Genomic DNA, 23,776 nt, shown 5'->3' on the forward strand with positions numbered 1-23,776 from the left:
CACTACAGTAACAACACCCTCACTCTACAGTGTAACCCGTCCCCAACATTAGAGTCACCACCCTGCCCTGCACAGTCTCCCACTACACTACAGTAACACCCCCCACACTACAGTGTAACCTCTCCCGACACTAGAGTCACCACCCCACCCTGCACAGTCACCTCCTACACTACAGTAACACTACAGTAACAACAACCCAATAATAGTGTAACCTCTCCCTAACACTACAGTCACCACCCACCCTGAACAGTCACCCCCTACACTACAGTAACAGCACCCTCACTCTACAGTGTAACCCGTCCCCAACATTAGAGTCACCACCCCACCCTGCACAGTCACCTCCTACACTACAGTAACAACAACCCAATAATAGTGTAACCTCTCCCTAACACTACAGTCACCACCCCACCCTGCACAGTCACCCCCTACACTACAGTAACACTACAGTAACAACAACCCAATAATAGTGTAACCTCTCCCTAACACTACAGTCACCAACCACCCTGCACAGTCACCCCCTACACTACAGTAACACTACAGTAACAACAACCCAATAATAGTGTAACCTCTCCCTAACACTACAGTCACCACCCCACCCTGCACAGTCACCTCCTACACTACAGTAACAACACCCTCACTCTACAGTGTAACCCGTCCCCAACATTAGAGTCACCACCCCACCCTGCACAATCACCTCCTACACTACAGTAACAACAACCCAATAATAGTGTAACCTCTCCCTAACACTACAGTCACCACCCACCCTGCACAGTCACCTCCTACACTACAGTAACAACACCCTCACTCTACAGTGTAACCCGTCCCCAACATTAGAGTCACCACCCCACCCTGCACAGTCACCCCCTACACTACAGTAACAACACCCTCACTCTACAGTGTAACCCCTCCCGACACTAGAGTCACCACCCACCCTGCACAGTCACCTCCTACACTACAGTAACAACACCCTCACTCTACAGTGTAACCCCTCCCGACACTACCGTCACCACCCACCCTGCACAGTCACCTCCTACACTACAGTAACAACACCCTCACTCTACAGTGTAACCCGTCCCCAACATTAGAGTCACCACCACACCCTGCACAGTCACCCCCTACACTACAGTAACAACACCCTCACTCTACAGTGTAACCCGTCCCCAACATTAGAGTCACCACCCCACCCTGCACAGTCACCTCCTACACTACAGTAACACCCCCCACACTACAGTGTAACCCCTCCTGACACTAGAGTCACCACCCACCCTGCACAGTCACCTCCTACACTACAGTGTAACCCGTCCCCAACATTAGAGTCACCACCCTGCCCTGCACAGTCACCCGCTACACTACAGTAACACTACAGTAACAACAACCCAATAATAGTGTAACCTCTCCCTAACACTACAGTCACCACCCCACCCTGCACAGTCACCTCCTACACTACAGTAACAACACCCTCACTCTACAGTGTAACCCGTCCCCAACATTAGAGTCACCACCCCACCCTGCACAGCCACCTCCTACACTACAGTAACAACAACCCAATAATAGTGTAACCTCTCCCTAACACTAGAGTCACCACCCCACCCTGCACAGTCACCTCCTACACTACAGTAACAACAACCCAATAATAGTGTAACCTCTCCCTAACACTACAGTCACCACCCCACCCTGCACAGTCACCCCCTACACTACAGTAACACTACAGTAACAACAACCCAATAATAGTGTAACCTCTCCCTAACACTACAGTCACCACCCACCCTGCACAGTCACCCCCTACACTACAGTAACACTACAGTAACAACAACCCAATAATAGTGTAACCTCTCCCTAACACTACAGTCACCACCCACCCTGAACAGTCACCCCCTACACTACAGTAACACTACAGTAACAACAACCCAATAATAGTGTAACCTCTCCCTAACACTACAGTCACCACCCCACCCTGCACAGTCACCTCCTACACTACAGTAACAACACCCTCACTCTACAGTGTAACCCGTCCCCAACATTAGAGTCACCACCCCACCCTGCACAGTCACCTCCTACACTACAGTAACAACAACCCAATAATAGTGTAACCTCTCCCTAACACTACAGTCACCACCCACCCTGCACAGTCACCTCCTACACTACAGTAACAACAACCCAATAATAGTGTAACCTCTCCCTAACACTACAGTCACCACCCACCCTGAACAGTCACCCCCTACACTACAGTAACACTACAGTAACAACAACCCAATAATAGTGTAACCTCTCCCTAACACTACAGTCACCACCCACCCTGAACAGTCACCCCCTACACTACAGTAACAACACCCTCACTCTACATTGTAACCCGTCCCCAACATTAGAGTCACCACCCTGCCCTGCAGAGTCTCTCCCTACACTACAGTAACACCGCCCACACTACAGTGTAACCCCTCCCGACACTAGAGTCACCACCCCACCCTGCACAGTCACCTCCTACACTACAGTAACAACAACCCAATAATAGTGTAACCTCTCCCTAACACTACAGTCACCACCCACCCTGAACAGTCACCCCCTACACTACAGTAACAACACCCTCACTCTACAGTGTAACCCGTCCCCAACATTAGAGTCACCACCCTGCCCTGCACAGTCTCCCACTACACTACAGTAACACCCCCCACACTACAGTGTAACCTCTCCCGACACTAGAGTCACCACCCCACCCTGCACAGTCACCTCCTACACTACAGTAACACTACAGTAACAACAACCCAATAATAGTGTAACCTCTCCCTAACACTACAGTCACCACCCACCCTGAACAGTCACCCCCTACACTACAGTAACAGCACCCTCACTCTACAGTGTAACCCGTCCCCAACATTAGAGTCACCACCCCACCCTGCACAGTCACCTCCTACACTACAGTAACAACAACCCAATAATAGTGTAACCTCTCCCTAACACTACAGTCACCACCCCACCCTGCACAGTCACCCCCTACACTACAGTAACACTACAGTAACAACAACCCAATAATAGTGTAACCTCTCCCTAACACTACAGTCACCACCCACCCTGCACAGTCACCCCCTACACTACAGTAACACTACAGTAACAACAACCCAATAATAGTGTAACCTCTCCCTAACACTACAGTCACCACCCCACCCTGCACAGTCACCTCCTACACTACAGTAACAACACCCTCACTCTACAGTGTAACCCGTCCCCAACATTAGAGTCACCACCCCACCCTGCACAATCACCTCCTACACTACAGTAACAACAACCCAATAATAGTGTAACCTCTCCCTAACACTACAGTCACCACCCACCCTGCACAGTCACCTCCTACACTACAGTAACAACACCCTCACTCTACAGTGTAACCCGTCCCCAACATTAGAGTCACCACCCCACCCTGCACAGTCACCTCCTACACTACAGTAACAACCCAATAATAGTGTAACCTCTCCCTAACACTACAGTCACCACCCCACCCTGCACAGTCACCCCCTACACTACAGTAACACTACAGTAACAACAACCCAATCATAGTGTAACCTCTCCCTAACACTACAGTCACCACCCACCCTGAACAGTCACCCCTTACACTACAGTAACACTACAGTAACAACAACCCAATAATCGTGTAACCTCTCCCTAACACTACAGTCACCACCCCACCCTGCACAGTCACCTCCTACACTACAGTAACAACACCCTCACTCTACAGTGTAACCCGTCCCCAACATTAGAGTCACCACCCCACCCTGCACAGTCACCTCCTACACTACAGTAACAACAACCCAATAATAGTGTAACCTCTCCCTAACACTACAGTCACCACCCACCCTGCACAGTCACCTCCTACACTACAGTAACAACAACCCAATAATAGTGTAACCTCTCCCTAACACTACAGTCACCACCCACCCTGAACAGTCACCCCCTACACTACAGTAACACTACAGTAACAACAACCCAATAATAGTGTAACCTCTCCCTAACACTACAGTCACCACCCACCCTGAACAGTCACCCCCTACACTACAGTAACAACACCCTCACTCTACAGTGTAACCCGTCCCCAACATTAGAGTCACCACCCTGCCCTGCACAGTCTCCCACTACACTACAGTAACACCCCCCACACTACAGTGTAACCTCTCCCGACACTAGCGTCACCACCCCACCCTGCACAGTCACCTCCTACACTACAGTAACACTACAGTAACAACAACCCAATAATAGTGTAACCTCTCCCTAACACTACAGTCACCACCCACCCTGAACAGTCACCCCCTACACTACAGTAACAGCACCCTCACTCTACAGTGTAACCCGTCCCCAACATTAGAGTCACCACCCCACCCTGCACAGTCACCTCCTACACTACAGTAACAACAACCCAATAATAGTGTAACCTCTCCCTAACACTACAGTCACCACCCCACCCTGCACAGTCACCCCCTACACTACAGTAACACTACAGTAACAACAACCCAATAATAGTGTAACCTCTCCCTAACACTACAGTCACCACCCACCCTGCACAGTCACCCCCTACACTACAGTAACACTACAGTAACAACAACCCAATAATAGTGTAACCTCTCCCTAACACTACAGTCACCACCCCACCCTGCACAGTCACCTCCTACACTACAGTAACAACACCCTCACTCTACAGTGTAACCCGTCCCCAACATTAGAGTCACCACCCCACCCTGCACAGTCACCTCCTACACTACAGTAACAACAACCCAATAATAGTGTAACCTCTCCCTAACACTACAGTCACCACCCACCCTGCACAGTCACCTCCTACACTACAGTAACAACACCCTCACTCTACAGTGTAACCCGTCCCCAACATTAGAGTCACCACCCCACCCTGCACAGTCACCTCCTACACTACAGTAACAACCCAATAATAGTGTAACCTCTCCCTAACACTACAGTCACCACCCACCCTGCACAGTCACCTCCTACACTACAGTAACAACAACCCAATAATAGTGTAACCTCTCCCTAACACTACAGTCACCACCCACCCTGAACAGTCACCCCCTACACTACAGTAACACTACAGTAACAACAACCCAATAATAGTGTAACCTCTCCCTAACACTACAGTCACCACCCACCCTGAACAGTCACCCCCTACACTACAGTAACAACACCCTCACTCTACAGTGTAACCCGTCCCCAACATTAGAGTCACCACCCTGCCCTGCAGAGTCTCTCCCTACACTACAGTAACACCGCCCACACTACAGTGTAACCCCTCCCGACACTAGAGTCACCACCCCACCCTGCACAGTCACCTCCTACACTACAGTAACAACAACCCAATAATAGTGTAACCTCTCCCTAACACTACAGTCACCACCCACCCTGAACAGTCACCCCCTACACTACAGTAACACTACAGTAACAACAACCCAATAATAGTGTAACCTCTCCCTAACACTACAGTCACCACCCACCCTGAACAGTCACCTCCTACACTACAGTAACAACAACCCAATAATAGTGTAAACTCTCCCTAACACTACAGTCACCACCCTACCCTGCACAGTCACCCCCTACACTACAGTAACAACACCCTCACTCTACAGTGTAACCCGTCCCCAACATTAGAGTCACCACCCTGCCCTGCACAGTCTCCCACTACACTACAGTAACACCCCCCACACTACAGTGTAACCTCTCCCGACACTAGAGTCACCACCCCACCCTGCACAGTCACCTCCTACACTACAGTAACACTACAGTAACAACAACCCAATAATAGTGTAACCTCTCCCTAACACTACAGTCACCACCCACCCTGCACAGTCACCCCCTACACTACAGTAACAGCACCCTCACTCTACAGTGTAACCCGTCCCCAACATTAGAGTCACCACCCTGCCCTGCACAGTCTCCCCCTACACTACAGTAACACCCCCCACACTACAGTGTAACCTCTCCCGACACTACAGAGTCACCATCAGACCCTGCACAATCACCCCCACACTACAGTCACCCCCTACGCTACAGTAACAACACCCCCACACTACATTGTAACCCTTTCCCGAATCTACAGAGTCACCCCCCTCAACTTGCAGTGTCACCCACTTCACTATGCTGTCACCCTCTACACCACATTGTCACCCCTCTACAATACAGTGTCACCCTGTATGATACAGTGTAGCCCTCTACACAACTGCCTCTACCCCCATAAATTACAGTGTCACCCCCTACACGTCCATCTCACCCCCCAGTCCACAGTGTCACCACATACACTACTGTCTCACCCCCTACACACAGTATCAACCCCACTCCTACAGCATCACCCAACTACACTGCTGTGTCAACACCCCTACACTACTGTCTCACCCCCTACACTACAGTATCAACCTCACTCCTACAGCATCACCCCACTACACTGCTGTGTCAACACCCCTATACTACTGTCTCACCCCCTACACACAGTATCAACCCCACTCCTACAGTGTCACCCCACTACACTGCTGTGTCAACACCCCTATACTACTGTCTCACCCCCTACACACAGTATCAACCCCACTCCTACAGTGTCACACCACTACACTGCTGTGTCAACACCCCTACACTACTGTCTCATCCCCTACACACAGTATCAACCCCACTCCTACAGCATCACCCCACTACACTGCTGTGTCAACATCCCTACACTACTGTCTCACCCCCTACACTACAGTATCAACCCCACTCCTACAGTGTCACCCCACTACACTGCTGTGTCAACACCCCTACACTACTGTCTCATCCTCTACACTACAGTATCAACCCCACTCCTACAGCATCACCCCACTACACTGGTGTCAACACTCCTACACTACTGTCTCATCCCCTACACACAGTATCAACCCCACTCCTACAGTGTCACCCCACTACACTGCTGTGTCAACACCCCTACACTACTGTCTCACCCCCTACACTACAGTATCAACCCCACTCCTACAGCATCACCCCACTACACTGCTGTGTCAACATCCCTACACTACTGTCTCACCCCCTACACTACAGTATCAACCCCACTCCTACAGTGTCACCCCACTACACTGCTGTGTCAACACCCCTACACTACTGTCTCACCCCCTACACTACAGTATCAACCCCACTCATAAAATGTCACCCCACTACACTGCTGTGTCAACACCCCTACACTACTGTCTCACCCCCTACACTACAGTATCAACCCCACTCCTACAGCATCACCTCACTACACTGCTGTGTCAACACCCCTACACTACTGTCTCACCCCCTACACAGTATCAACCCCACTCCTACAGCATCACCCCACTACACTGCTGTGTCAACACCCCTACACTACTGTCTCACCCTCTACACTACAGTATCAACCCCACTCCTACAGTGTCACCCCACTACACTGCTGTGTCAACACCCCTACACTACTGTCTCATCCTCTACACTACAGTATCAACCCCACTCCTACAGCATCACCCCACTACACTGGTGTCAACACTCCTACACTACTGTCTCATCCCCTACACACAGTATCAACCCCACTCCTACAGTGTCACCCCACTACACTGCTGTGTCAACACCCCTACACTACTGTCTCACCCCCTACACTACAGTATCAACCCCACTCCTACAGTGTCACCCCACTACACTGCTGTGTCAACATCCCTACACTACTGTCTCACCCCCTACACTACAGTATCAACCCCACTCCTACAGTGTCACCCCACTACACTGCTGTGTCAACACCCCTACACTACTGTCTCACCCCCTACACTACAGTATCAACCCCACTCATAAAATGTCACCCCACTACACTGCTGTGTCAACACCCCTACACTACTGTCTCACCCCCTACACTACAGTATCAACCCCACTCCTACAGCATCACCTCACTACACTGCTGTGTCAACACCCCTACACTACTGTCTCACCCCCTACACAGTATCAACCCCACTCCTACAGCATCACCCCACTACACTGCTGTGTCAACACCCCTATACTACTGTCTCACCCCCTACACACAGTATCAACCCCACTCCTACAGTGTCACCCCACTACACTGCTGTGTCAACACCCCTACACTACTGTCTCATCCCCTACACACAGTATCAACCCCACTCCTACAGCATCACCCCACTACACTGCTGTGTCAACATCCCTACACTACTGTCTCACCCCCTACACTACAGTATCAACCCCACTCCTACAGTGTCACCCCACTACACTGCTGTGTCAACACCCCTACATTACTGTCTCACCCCCTACACACAGTATCAACCCCACTCCTACAGCGTCACCCCACTACACTGCTGTGTCAACACCCCTACACTACTGTCTCATCCTCTACACTACAGTATCAACCCCACTCCTACAGCATCACCCCACTACACTGCTGCGTCAACACCCCTACACTACTGTCTCATCCTCTACACTACTGTCTCATCCTCTACACTACAGTATCAACCCCACTCCTACAGCATCACCCCACTACACTGCTGTGTCAACACCCCTACACTACTGTCTCATCCTCTACACTACAGTATCAACCCCACTCCTACAGTGTCACCCCACTACACTGCTGTGTCAACACCCCTACACTACTGTCTCACCCCCTACACACAGTATCAACCCCACTTCTACAGCATCACCCCACTACACTGCTGTGTCAACACCCCTACACTACTGTCTCATCCTCTACACTACAGTATCAACCCCACTCCTACAGTGTCACCCCACTACACTGCTGTGTCAACACCCCTACACTACTGTCTCACCCCCTACACACAGTATCAACCCCACTCCTACAGTGTCACCCCACTACACTGCTGTGTCAACACCCCTACACTACTGTCTCATCCTCTACACTACAGTATCAACCCCACTCCTACAGTGTCACCCCACTACACTGCTGTGTCAACACCCCTACACTACTGTCTCATCCTCTACACTACAGTATCAACCCCACTCCTACAGTGTCACCCCACTACACTGCTGTGTCAACACCCCTACACTACTGTCTCACCCCCTACACAGTATCAACCCCACTCCTACAGCATCACCCCACTACACTGCTGTGTCAACACCCCTATACTACTGTCTCACCCCCTACACACAGTATCAACCCCACTCCTACAGTGTCACCCCACTACACTGCTGTGTCAACACCCCTACACTACTGTCTCATCCCCTACACACAGTATCAACCCCACTCCTACAGCATCACCCCACTACACTGCTGTGTCAACATCCCTACACTACTGTCTCACCCCCTACACTACAGTATCAACCCCACTCCTACAGTGTCACCCCACTACACTGCTGTGTCAACACCCCTACATTACTGTCTCACCCCCTACACACAGTATCAACCCCACTCCTACAGCGTCACCCCACTACACTGCTGTGTCAACACCCCTACACTACTCTCTCATCCTCTACACTACAGTATCAACCCCACTCCTACAGTGTCACCCCACTACACTGCTGTGTCAACACCCCTACACTACTGTCTCACCCCCTACACACAGTATCAACCCCACTCCTACAGCATCACCCCACTACACTGCTGTGTCAACACCCCTACACTACTGTCTCATCCTCTACACTACAGTATCAACCCCACTCCTACAGCATCACCCCACTACACTGCTGCGTCAACACCCCTACACTACTGTCTCATCCTCTACACTACAGTATCAACCCCACTCCTACAGCATCACCCCACTACACTGCTGTGTCAACACCCCTACACTACTGTCTCATCCTCTACACTACAGTATCAACCCCACTCCTACAGTGTCACCCCACTACACTGCTGTGTCAACACCCCTACACTACTGTCTCACCCCCTACACACAGTATCAACCCCACTCCTACAGCATCACCCCACTACACTGCTGTGTCAACACCCCTACACTACTGTCTCATCCTCTACACTACAGTATCAACCCCACTCCTACAGTGTCACCCCACTACACTGCTGTGTCAACACCCCTACACTACTGTCTCATCCCCTACACTACAGTATCAACCCCACTCCTACAGTGTCACCCCACTACACTGCTGTGTCAACACCCCTACACTACTGTCTCACCCCCTACACACAGTATCAACCCCACTCCTACAGTGTCACCCCACTACACTGCTGTGTCAACACCCCTACACTACTGTCTCATCCTCTACACTACAGTATCAACCCCACTCCTACAGTGTCACCCCACTACACTGCTGTGTCAACACCCCTACACTACTGTCTCATCCTCTACACTACAGTATCAACCCCACTCCTACAGTGTCACCCCACTACACTGCTGTGTCAACACCCCTACACTACTGTCTCATCCCCTACACTACAGTATCAACCCCACTCCTACAGTGTCACCCCACTACACTGCTGTGTCAACACCCCTACATTACTGTCTCACCCCCTACACACAGTATCAACCCCACTCCTACAGCATCACCCCACTACACTGCTGTGTCAACACCCCTACACTACTGTCTCATCCTCTACACTACAGTATCAACCCCACTCCTACAGTGTCACCCCACTACACTGCTGTGTCAACACCCCTACACTACTGTCTCACCCCCTACACACAGTATCAACCTCACTCTACAGTGTCAACACCCCTACACTACTGTCTAAACCCCCTGCACAACAGTCTCACCCCCACACAACAATATCACCACTGAACTATAGTGTCACCCCCTACACAATCATTTCATCCTCCACACTAGAATATCACCGTCCCCATTACAATATCACCCTCTACATTACAGTATCACATGCCCCTAGAGTAGAATATGGTAGAATAGAGTAGAATATGGTGACGTATATATATACGATGATAATAAACTTACTTGGAACTTTGAATTCGAAGCCTGATTAATGTGATCTAGCATGGGGAACTTTTACCAATTACTGCCAGGCCTCCCAGCAGTCAAATTTTCCATCATACAGTGGAATGTTACTTATATTCCTAAACACACACAGAAGACCTCTTCCCCTACCTGTAAGGCTTCAGATCAAGTACCAATGGTGAGGTGAAGATCAGTGGAGCTGGGTGAGTTAGGTCAGAGCAGAGCCAGGGGAAGGGAGCTGGGCTTCTGGGGTCGGGACATCCTATTACCAGAGAAGGACAGCAGTTTAATTTGTTTACTGATGAGCAGAAGCAATTTCCATCTAGGTGTTGACTGGGACAGAGAATCAGGGTCAGAGTGAGGAGACTGGTCAGCTACACAGTCAGGTACATCAGCAGCAGAGGACAAGGATGGGTGTGAGAGATGCTGCAGAGACCCTAACTGCAAGTAGATCCTTGGCTCAGAGTCTGCTGAGAGCCGACCAAGTAATGTTGGTCCCATTAGCTGACATGAGGCAGTCCTTGACTCTTTAATTGAAGCCTGCTTTTGTGTGAATGGGCCACTGCTGCCCGGAGAAATCAACAGTTTTGCTCAAGTGAAGTCAAGATGTGCATTGCACGTCCTTTGATGCCACTGAGCATATCTGTGGCCCCTGTACCACACAAGCAGGACCATTGAGATCCTCTGAGAGTTCTGTGATGTATGCTGAGTTTCAGACACCATCCATTTCTGCTGAACTTAAAAGCATTGTGCTGAGTGGAAGAATTTCTCTGTTGTTACTTTTTTTTCCAAAAATGCCTCACATTGTACTTCTGTCTGTTAAATTGCATCGTTGGTGAATCAGCAGATATCGTCAATCAGCCTATTCCTAGCTACCCAACTGCTTTCTAATTTTACAAATGATCTATTATATGAAAAATGACTGCAACATATTGCAGAGATTTGCAAACATAGCTTGGTCTATCAGAAAGCCAGCCTCCTCTCTTTTACCTCAGTCTACACTTCCCACTGCCTTAAAAAAGCACCGACATAATCAAGGGCCACTACCCGCCCCCCCCCCCCCACAGTCGTTCCCTCCTTTCCCTCTTTCTAATGTTAAGAATTATACAAAAATGTGAGAACACCCACTATCAAGTTCAGGGATAGTTATATTCCTTGAGTATTGTAAGACTCTTGAACGGACCTCTTCTTCTGTAATAAAGATAAGACCATAAGACCATAAAACATTGGAGCAGAATTAAGCCATCTGGTCTGGTCTGCCGTTCGTTCATGGCTGATTTATTTTGCCTCCCCATCCCATTCTCCTGCTTCCTCCTGTGACCTTTGATGCCCTTACTAATCAATAATCTTTCAACTCCTACTTTAAATATACCCAATGACTTGGCTTCCAGAACAGTCCATGGCAATGAATTCCACAGATTTAGCACCGTCTGGCTAAAGAAATTCCTCCTCTAATGGGACGTCTTTTTATTCTGAGGCTGTACCCTATGATCCTAGACTCTCCCACAATTGGAAACATCCTCTCCATGTTCATTCTAGTTAGCCCTTTTGGTATTTGGTAGGTATCAATGAGATCCCCCTCCATTCTTCTAAACTGCAGCAAGTACAGGCCTAGAGCCATCAAACATTCCTCATACATTAACCCTTTCATTCATGGGGTCATTCTTGTACACGCTCTCTGGACCTTTTCTAATGCCAGCACATCCTTTCCTAGGTATGGGGTCCAAAACTGTTTGCAACACTCTAAATGTGGTTTGACCAATGCTCTATAAAGCCTCAGCTTTATATCGTTGCTTTTATATTCTAGTTCTCTTGAAATGAATGCTAGCATTGCATTTGTCTTCGTTACCACTGACTCAACCTGCAAATCCCTTTGCACCTCTAACTTGTGAATTTGCTTACCATTTACAAAATAGCCTATGCCTTTATTCGTTCTACCAAAAATGCATAACCTCACACTTTCCTACACTACATTCCATCTGCCACTTCTTTGCTCATTCTTTTAATCCATCCAAGTCCTTTTGCAGACTCCCTGCTTCCTCAGCACCATCTGCCCCTACACTTTGAATCATCCACAAACTTGGCCACAAAGCCATCAATTCTGTCAGCTAGATCATTAACATATAACGTGAAAAATAGCGGACCCCTAAAGAACACCACTAGTCACTGGCAGCCACCCAGAAAATCCCCCTTTATTCTCACTATTTGCCTTCTGGCAGCCAGCCAATCTTCTATACATGCCAATATCTTTACTATAATACCATGCGTTCCTATCTTGTTTTGCTTTCTCATGTGTGGACTCTTGTCAAAGGCCTTTGGAAAATCCAAGTAAATAATATCCTTTGTCTATCCTGGTTGTTGCTTCCTCACAGAATTCCAATGGATTTTTCAGGCAAGATTTCCCCTCAAGGAAACCATGTTGACTTTAGCCAACTTTATCATGCACCTCCATATACCCTGAAACCTCATCCTTAATAATGGACTCTAACTTCCTCCCAGCTACTGAAATCAGGCTAGATGGCTTATAAACTCCTGTCTTTTCCCCTCCTTGCCTTCTTTAGAGTGGGGCGACATTTACAATTTGCCTGCCCTCTGCAACCATTCCAGAATCTAGTCTGGTCCGGGTTTTTTTTTACCTTCAGACCTTCCAGCTTCCTAAGCATCTTCGCCTTAGTAGCAAAGATAAAGATTAGCTTTATTTGTCACATGCACATCAAAACTTACAGTGAACTTCGTTGATTGTGTCAACGACCAACGCAGTCCGAGGGTGTGCTGGGGGCCAGCATAGCATGCCCACAACTTACAAAACCTAACCCCTACATCTCTGGAATGTGGGAGGAAACAGGATCACCCAAAGCAAACCCACGTGGTCACAGGGAGAACGTACAAACTCCTTGCAGACAGCAGTGGGAACTGAGCCCCGATCGGTGATCACCGGCACTTGCTGCTCTATTGCCTGGATGAACATCATTTCTCAGTCTATCTCATCGTGGGCCTTGCAAATTATTTGTCTCCTTGCACTACGCTTTCCCTGGAACTGTAACAGTATATCCTGCATTCTGTTTTGCTTTTTCTTTTCTACCTCAATGAACTTATGTTTTGAATATAAAAAAAAACAAAGCTTTTCACTGCATCCTCATGTAACAATAATAAACATATTACTAAATAACAACTTACTAATTTATATCAAAAGGAACAGTGCTATCTGGGAGATAACATTGCATTCCTTACAGTCTAAAGAACATTCACAGCTCTTCTTCACTGGCTGTACCCTGGCCAAATTTATAGCAAATGCCTCACTGCTTTATTTCCTAAGAATAGAGCTTTATTCTTCTCCATGTCACATCAAAGAAAATCTCTTCTTTAAGGATGTGTTCATCTTTTTCTTGTTTTGAATAAATTAACTCCTGCACAAGCGTACTCTCTAAAGGAGCTGTGCCAATAGCCGCTGCCATGATAACGCCTGATTGCATGCAAAGACTGGCTGACCCTATTGCTGGCAATGTCTATGGTTTGTGGACAGCAACCTCCTTTGCTGGGTGTGGAGGACTTACAAAGGATTTCCATGACAGACGTTTTGTTTAAAACATCAGCCTCAGTAGCGCAGTCAGACAAATGGCTCTTTTCATTGTGTCGAGCGTTGTTTAGAGACCACGGTGCAGATTCTATTTTTCTCTCGCCTGCTGCCTTTTTGGCTGATGAAATAGAAGATAGTTACAATTTCTGTTTGGTGATTAAACTTGCCTGATTTATTTCAGGGCTACTAGAGTGAATAAGTTCTTGAAAGAGAAATTGGGAAAGGGTGGGGTGGGTAGGCAGGGTTGTGTTTACATTATAAGTTGTCCAATGTCCTCTGGCTGGGTTCCCTCTGGAAATTCCTAATAGTCTGGGGTTCATCACACAGTCCAGATTTTCAACAACGAATGAAATAATGGAGCATATGACAGCCCCCATTCCCCCCCCCACCCCCCACCAGACATTTCGTAAATTAAGCCTCCCAAATATCTCCCAAAACATACAATTCTTTGGTCAAATGCTTTAAGGATGTGAAGGCTGTGTAAAGGTCAGACACTGAAGGGCTGAGTTGACTCATAGGAGACTCAAATTGACCAAATCTGATAATTTTGTAAATGCCTGTTTTTCATTCAGTTAAAACAGTATTTTTCTCAGATAAGCAGTACTTAATGCTACAGGAAAATGCCATTAAGCTGAAAAAAGTATGAGGATATTGCTGGGACGAGTTACTGAGTGGAGTGAGTAGGCTGGCACAGGAGAACGAGGGGTGACATTATAGTGTGTACCAGAATCATGAGGGACATAGATGGAGAGAATGCACACAGCCTTTTTCTCAGGGCTGCGGAATCAAGAACTAGAAGGCATAATTTATTTATTTGTTTATTGAGTTAACAGACCCTTCCAGCCCTTCGAGCTGCGCCGCCCAGCAACCTCTGATTTAATCCTAGCCCAATCAAGGGACAATTTACAGTGACCAATTAACCTATCAACTGGTACGTCTTTGGACTGTGGGAGGAAACTGGAGCACCTGGAGGAAACCCACACGGTCTCAGGGAGAACTTACAGGCAGTGGCGGGAATTGAACCTGGGTCACCTGTACTGTAAAAAGCTGTGCTGAGCACTACATTAGGTTTAAAGTGAGAGAGGGGAGACCTAAAGGAAATTTTTCACTGAGAGGATGGACAGTACATGAAACAAGCTTCCAGAAGATATGGTTGAGGCAGGTGCATTAGCAACATTTAAAAAGTACCTGGGCAGGATTAGAAAGGTTTAGAGAGATATGGGACCAGCTTAGATGGGAATTTGGTCAGTATGACATGGGCAATCATGGTTTTTCCATGACCATGATTGTTTTTGAAACATTTTTCGAAGAAGTGGTTTGCCATTGCCTTCTTCTGGGTGGTGTCTTTACAAGATGGGTGAATCCAGTCTTTATCAACTCTTCAAAGGTTGTCTGCCTGGCGTCAGTGGTCACATAACCAGGACTTGTGATATACACCAGCTTCTGATAAGACCATCTACCACCTGCTCCTGAAGCTTCACGTGACCCAGATTGGGGAGCTAAGCAGATAATACATCTGCCCAAGGGTGACCTGCAGGCTAGTGGAGGGAAGGAGCACCTTACACCTCCTTTGGTAGAGACATACCATATCTCCACCCCCACCAACCACGCTTCACAGCATCACATTTTAGAAAAATAATAAATCGATCTTGCTTTCTACTACTCAAAACAAATGAGGTCTTTGTTTACTACCTCCCGTCAACAGATGAATTAATAAGAAAATAATGTGTCATATTTCTAAAGCACATACAGTATCCCCACCCCGCCACTCAAGAGCATGGAGCAGTTGGTCAAAAGGGCTGTTTCCATGTTGTGTGACTTATCACTCTAATGTCAAACGACCTTGACTACAGAACAGAAGAGACTGCTGGAGGAACAGCATCTATGAAAATGAATAAACAGTCAATATTTTGGGCCAAGACCCTTCTTCAGATTTGAGGGCGGCAGAAATAACAGAGGAGGAGCAGAGAGAGAGAGGTTTTCACTGAACTCCTATCGAAGAGAAGATTTAAACTTTTTCAGGGTAGGCATCCCTCAAAGAGACTTCGCAGAGGAGCAGCAAATCATAAACACAAGGAAGTCTGCAAATGGTGGAAATCCAGAGCAACACACACAAAATGCTGGAGGAACTCAGCAGGTCAGGCAGCATCTGTGGAGACGAATAAATGGTTGATGTTTAGGGCCGAGATTCTTCATCAGGTCTGATGTACACCCTATCCTCGTTATATGCGAGGGATACGTTCCTCGAAGTGACGCATAATGTGAAATCGCATAATGTGAATAATTATTTAAATGGAAAAAATAGGGATGCGTTCCAGAGGGCTTCCTAAATATGTTTTATCTGTAACTTATTCACATTTTTATACCAATACGACACAAAAGCAGAACTACAAGACAACATTTGTATTATATTTAATCAATTTAAGGTAATATTCGATGTAATAAATCATAGAAAGTTAACATCCTTTGGATGTACAGTACTCACCAACAGTGGTAGGTGTGTTCGCTTCGGGAGATGAGTGGTTGTTGTGCTGTCGGGCAGCTTTACATAGATAAGGTGGATGGTTGTGGTCGTCAGGATCATATTAAGCACAGCAAGGGGTGGAAGAAGACTCACAGGACTCTTAGAACTGTCGGCAGCAGAAAGATTACAGCGATTTGCATAAAGTGGTGACGGTTGTTTGCTTAGCAGCATTTTGTTTATCAGCATAAATTTGCTTGTAGGGAAGAGGGGTTGACGGCAGGGAATGACTGAAATGCTGACTCTTTTCTAAACTTGGGTCCATGTCCATTGCCATTTGTGTTTCAACTTCCACCATTCCCTCACTATTGGTAAACGCCCGGGATTTTCAAAATCGTCTGTTGCTTGCAGCATATGAGAGATAGTTCGCCGTTAAAAAAAATACATACGCCTTGAATGTGGATTACACCGGTCGAGTGGTTGAATCAGCGATGTTGTGTTAGGCGGCAGGAAACGCACTGTTATGTTAGGATGAATGCTGTCCAAATATTTAGGATGGGCTGGCACATTGTCAAACAACAGAAGAACTTTAAAGGCAAGATTCTGTTCCTGGCAGTAGATGCCGTGCTGTTTATAATTTCCAACTTTTTTTCAAGTGTTAAAGCGGTTCTCTGCCGCTCGGCTGATGGCCCAGGACATGACATCGGATGCTTAGGAGGCATAATTAAATATTTCAAGCACAAAATCACTGCACTGTAGGTAAAACCAACAAAAGTTTAAGATCGCGCATCCATACCTTGCCAAAACCAATGCGAGAGTGGCGGGAGAGAGATTTTGAGGCACGCGCACATGACTTGTATTGGCGGGAAGGCAGTGTTCCTCACATAACTGTGAATTTTGGACGCATATAACGAGACCTTGGTAGAAATAGGTTCCTCGCATAACTGTGAATCGGCATAGTCTGAAGACGTATATAACGAGGATAGGGTGTATTTCTTTTAGCGCTCTGTTATTTTCTTGGCAAGCATTTAGAAAGTAGGAGTTGGAATCAGGATAGAGAAGTCAGCACAGATGAGGCAGACAAAAAGTGGGGATTTCAAAAAGGGCTTTCAAAATGATGGAGGATGCGCAAATGTCCTGCAGCCAGAGAGGTATCTCTTGGAGTGCAGGAATTAATGAAGGGAGATTTTTTGCAGAGAGTTGCCACTCTCAGACATGAAATAAATGTTTATTTCAGTAATGTTGAGGCCAGGCTGGTGGAGTTAGATCACTTGTGCACAACCTTTGGATCATTTTGTGACAGGCGATTCGCGTTGTGCAGTTGCAGTTAGTATGTGTTGGCAACGTGGAACCTTCTGCAGGCAAATCTAATTGCATCAGGATGTTGAGTTCAGGCTGTTGGAGTCATTTTGTTCGAGCCAGGCCATGGCAGACAACCTGTTTTAGTTAAGTTGTTAGAGTCAGGCTACTTGTACCATGTTTGCATTAGGCTGTTAGAGTCAGACAACATGTGGAGGCCAGAAGGTTTGTGTTAGACTTTTCAAGCCAGGCTTTGATGTCGAATGTTAGTGCCACACTGATGATTGCTTGCCCACCTATAACTCTTCTTGGATTGTTGCTCCACCACCATGTGCTTTGCTGAATGAAATACGTTCAGTGGCCACTTCATTAGGTGCCTCCTGTACTTGCTAAAGTGGCCACTGAGTGTCTGTTCACGATCTTCTGCTGCTGTAGCCCATCCACTTCAAGGTTCCTGGTGAACGCAGCAGGCCAGGCAGCATCTCTAGGAAGAGGCACAGTCGACGTTTCAGGCCGAGACCCTTCGTCAGGACTAACTGAAGGGAGAGTGAGTAAGGGATTTGAAAGCTGGAGGGGGAGGGGGAGATCCAAAATGATAGGAGAAGACAGGAGGGTGAGGGATGGAGCCAAGAGCTGGACAGGTGATTGGCAAAAGGGATACGAGAGGATCATGGAACAGGAGGTCCGGGAAGAAAGATGGGGTGGGGGGGGAGGAAACCAGAGGATGGGCAAGGGGTATATTCAGAGGGACAGAGGGAGAAAAAGGAGAGTGAGAGAAAGAATGTGTGTATAAAAATAAGTAACAGATGGGGTACGAGGGGGAGGTGGGGCATTAGCGGAAGTTAGAGAAGTCGATGTTCATGCCATCAGGTTGGAGGCTACCCAGACGGAATATAAGGTGTTGTTCCTCCAACCTGAGTGTGGCTTCATCTTTACAGTAGAGGAGGCTGTGGATAGACATGTCAGAATGGGAATGGGATGTGGAATTTTATATATTGGCGAGACCCGACGCAGACTGGGAGACCACTTTGCTGAACACCTATGGTCTGTCTGCCAGAGAAAGTAGGATCTGCCAGTGGCCACACATTTTAATTCCACATCCCATTCCCATTCTGACATGTCTATCCACGGCCTCCTCTACTGTAAAGATGAAGCCACACTCAGGTTGGAGGAAAAACACCTTATTCCGTCTGGGTAGCCTCCAACCTGATGGCATGAACATTGACTTCTCTAACTTCCGCTAATGCCCCACCTCCCCCTCGTACCCCATCTGTTACTTATTTTTATACACACATTTTTTCTCTCACTCTCCTTTTTCTCCCTCTGTCCCTCTGACTATACCCCTTGCCCATCCTCTGGGTTCCCCCCCCCTTGTCTTTCTTCCCGGACCTCCTGTCCCATGATCCTCTCGTATCCCCTTTTGCCTATCACCTGTCCAGCTCTCGGCTCTATCCCTCCCCCTCCTGTCTTCTCCTGTCATTTTGGATCTCCCCCTCCCCCTCTCACTTTCAAATCTCTTACTCACTCTTCCTTCAGTTAGTCCTGACGAACGGTCTCGGCCTGAAACGTCAACTGTACCTCTTCCTAGAGATGCTGCCTGGCCTGCTGCGTTCACCAGCAACTTTGATGTGTGTTGCTTGAATTTCCAGCATCTGCAGAATTCCTGTTGTTTGCGCTTCAAGGTTCGATGCGTCGTGCATTCAGAGGTACTCTTCTGCACACCACTGTTGTAACTGGTGCTTATTTGAGTTACTGTCGCCTTCCTGTCAGCTTGAACCAGTCTGGCCATTTTCCTCTGACCTCTCTCATTAACCACAGAACTACCACTCACTGGATGTTTTTGCTTTTCACACAATTCTCTGTGTGTGTGTGTGGTGTGTGACACTGTCATGTGTGAAAACCCCATTTTCTGAGATACTCAAGCCACACTCAGACACCAACAATCATTCCATGATCAAAGTCACTTCCTCATTCAGATCTTTGGTCTGAACAGCAACAGAACCTCTTGACCTTGTCTGCGTGCTTTTATGCATGGTATTGCTGCAACATGATTTGTTGATTGGATATTTGCATTTACGAGCAGGTGTACAGGTGTACCTAATAAAGTGATCACTGAGTCTATTTGCTACAATTTTTTTCTGTTACTTTGATGAAATATGATTTTACTGTTTTCATGAAAATCCACCAGATCGCCGATTTACAGTGATCTGGAAGTGAAACAACCACAGGATCCAAGGCAGTCGGTAAGTTGGACCCAAAGCCCGCCCAGTGACACGAAGTGTTCTGATGGGGTGTCTTCAGCTCAGAACATTAACTCTGCTTTTCTTTCTCCAAATAAAAATAAATAGACAGACACACAGACAGATAGGTAAAATAAAATTAAACGCTGCTGCTCAATCTGCTGAGTGTTTCCAGCAATTTTCCTGAGCAAAATGCTTCCATGTATATGTTGCTGTAATGTGGTGGGGTTCCACGGGGGTCCGTGCTAGTTTCCTGGATGTTTGTGGTATTTGTCATGACTATAGATTCTTACAGCATAGAAACAGGCCTGTTAGCCTGACAGTGTACACAGTAGCCACCAAGTACACATCTATCGTTTGTTTGTTATGTGTCATGTCGTATGATGTGGGTGATTATGGTCTTTCCATGAGCATGATTGTTCTTGATAAATTTTTCTACTGGATTGTTTCACCATTGGCTCCTGTTGAATAGTGTGCTTACAAGACAGGTGACCCCAACCATTATCAATACTCTTCAGAAATTGTCTGCCTGGTGTCATGGTCGCATAACCAGGAGTTGTGATATGTACCAGCTGCTCATACAACCATCTGCCGCCTTCTCTCGTGGTTTCACGTAACCCTGATGAGGGGTTAAGCTGGTACTACACCTTGACCTGCATCTAGCAGAGGGAAGGAGCACCTTACACCTCCTTTGGTAGAGACTTATCCCTACCCTGCCACCTGCTTTTCCCTATCTACCCCAGGTTTCTCAACAGTGGTTCCATGAAATAAACATTGTTTTTTTGAAAGTCACACGATGCGCAATGATGGCACTCACAGTGGCAGGCCGTGACTGAGCAGCTCTGGTATCAACCTCATTAAAGATCTCTCAGCCCAGTATGGCAGTGTGGAGTACAACTGTGTTTATATGGTTACCAAATTATCTTCCCCAATTTCCCATTAAGCACCGCTGAATGACTTTTGGGAGTAAACAAACTCCACTGGTGTAGTAGAAAATTGGAGGGAAATTTTCATTCTAAAGATGGTCCATTGTGACGATTTTTGAGGAGGAGGTGTGAGATGGAAGAGGAGGATTCTAGGCCTCGCCCTACGGACAATTCTGATAAGGGTAATGATGAAGAATTACCATCTTCTGAGTCATTTCACTGCACTAGTCCAACAACAGACACAAAACAAGTCCACCTGTACAATGAAAGCTACTATCAATGGGTTTTACATGGACTGGTGGTCCAAGTTGTCTTATTCCATTGTGCTTAGTCTGTGGCAAACAGCTTACAAACGCAGCAATTGTTCCACCAAATTTGAAAAGACGCTTAACTACAAATCACAGCTATATGACACGGAAAAGTGCTGATTATTTTAAACGGCTATTGGAATCTCAAAATAAACAGGGTAAAGCTTTTGTTAATAAAGTCACAGTCAGTAAAAGTATTCAGGAAGCAAGTTATTTCATAGCAGAACTTATTACCTATAAAAGAAAAAGTCACACAGTTGGTGAGAACCTAATAGTGCCAGCATGTAAAATTATAGTGGGAAAAATGCTAGGACAAGATGCTGTATGAGAAATTGAAAAGGTTTCACTCTTGAACAGTATGATTGTCACAATAGGGGCATTGGGAACGGACCCAAGTGCAAGACACAGACAGTGAAGTACTAGGTACAGGACAAGGATGCAGGACCTGGGCTAGGACATGGACAAGAAACAGGGCAACCGGACAAGGAACTATGAACTAGGAGCCTGTGCTTGAACCCCGAGCCAGAGACTGGACAAGGACCCAGAGCCTGGGTCTTGCCTCAGGCTCGGGCCCCAGAACAAGGCAAGGACATGACATGATTTCAGGACTGGAGGCTGGGGTCTTGAGGCTTGAGGCTTGGAGACAGACTTGGGGTCTTAGGCTTGAGGCTTGGAGACAGGCTTGGGGTCTTAGGCTTGAGGCTTGGAGACAGGCTTGGGGTCTTGAGGCTTGAGGCTTGGAGACAGACTTGGGGTCTTAGGCTTGAGGCTTGGAGACAGGCTTGGGGTCTTAGGCTTGAGGCTTGGAGACAGGCTTGGGGTCTTGAGGCTTGAGGCTTGGAGACAGGCTTGGGGTTTTGAGGCTTGAGGCTTACAGATAGGCTTGGGGTCTTGAGGCAGCCGGCTAGGGTCTTTGGTCTTGAAATGTGGAGGCTGGAGCTCAGATACAGACTGGGAACTATACATCAACATGGAGCTGGGACTTATCCTTCAAAAAGCCAGGGCTCATCTTTAACACAACACCAACATAAGACAGGACAGTACATAGACATAGAGCCGGGACTTATACTTAGACAAGCTGGGACTCAACTTCATCTCCACTCCAAGGTGGGACAGGACCATCTGTCGGGTAATGGCAGAATGGCCGGACTTACCCAACAGAGGCAAAGACAAGACAAGACAAGACAGGTCCCCCCGCAGGGCAATGGCAGAACAGCCTTACTTACCCCACGGAGGCGAGGACAAGACAGATCCCCCTGCAGGGCAATGGCAGAACGGCCTGATTTACCCCACGGAGGCGAGGACAAGAAGAGACAAATGCCAAAGAACAACAGACAGTTTCATCTCTGCATTGGTGATTGAACTAGACCATGGTGCAGATGAGGTATCCAGGCAGAGAGTCAGGCGAGGGGGGAAAAGACAGGAAGGGTAACAGGACAGTCCAGCAGGGAATCCCTGATTTGCAGAGGTATTTATGTCTCAGCCCCAAAACAAGAATCATGTGCCTACAACAGAAACTGGGGAAAACCAGAAACCCTGGAATAAGGAACTATGGACCGGACCGTGAACTGGAATACGGACTTCACAGACCAGACCATGACAACGATAAGTCGACGTACTGATAACAAGGCACACGATGCTGACGAGGTTTTGTGTGATTAGCTGAAAAACAACAGCTTTTCTATCCAGATTGATGAGTTAACAGATTTCACCAATAATTGTAACATGATGGTGAAATCCAAGAAACCTTTTTCCTGTTGTGAAGAGCTGCCGGAAGCAAGCAAATATCAAGATATATTTAATGTTTTGTCTTCCTATCAGGAAACAAAAGGTCTGCCTGGAGGATCTGTGTTGGCATCTGTATTGATGGTGCCCCATCGATGCTTGGCTCCATGAGAGTTTTGTTTCTCTTGTTAAAAAAGAAAATCCTGAAGTTGTCACAACACATTGCTTTCTTCGCAAAGAGCTGCTGATACAAAAACTCTTGGAGATGAAATGAAAGAAAGTTCTGGATGATGCTACAAAAATGGTTAACTCGAATATGTTTTAAAAACTGTGTGAAAACCTGGACAAAGATCACACCAGTCTCC

General features: G+C 47.3%; 1 protein-coding gene across 1 annotated transcript in view; it reads right to left on the minus strand.

Annotated features, from left to right (window-relative positions):
* Positions 1–17,398, minus strand: part of cdc42ep3 (CDC42 effector protein (Rho GTPase binding) 3) — a 73,848-nt gene extending 56,450 nt beyond the window's left edge. Inside the window, exon 1 of the mRNA XM_063072741.1 lies at positions 16,938–17,398. The gene's annotated coding sequence lies outside the window, so the exon portion shown is untranslated. The remainder of the gene's footprint in view (positions 1–16,937) is intronic.
* Between the last annotated feature and the right edge of the window lie 6,378 nt (positions 17,399–23,776).

Source organism: Mobula hypostoma, chromosome 2, assembly GCF_963921235.1.
Source record: "Mobula hypostoma chromosome 2, sMobHyp1.1, whole genome shotgun sequence".
In the NCBI taxonomy this organism is placed as follows: Eukaryota; Metazoa; Chordata; class Chondrichthyes; order Myliobatiformes; family Myliobatidae; genus Mobula; species Mobula hypostoma.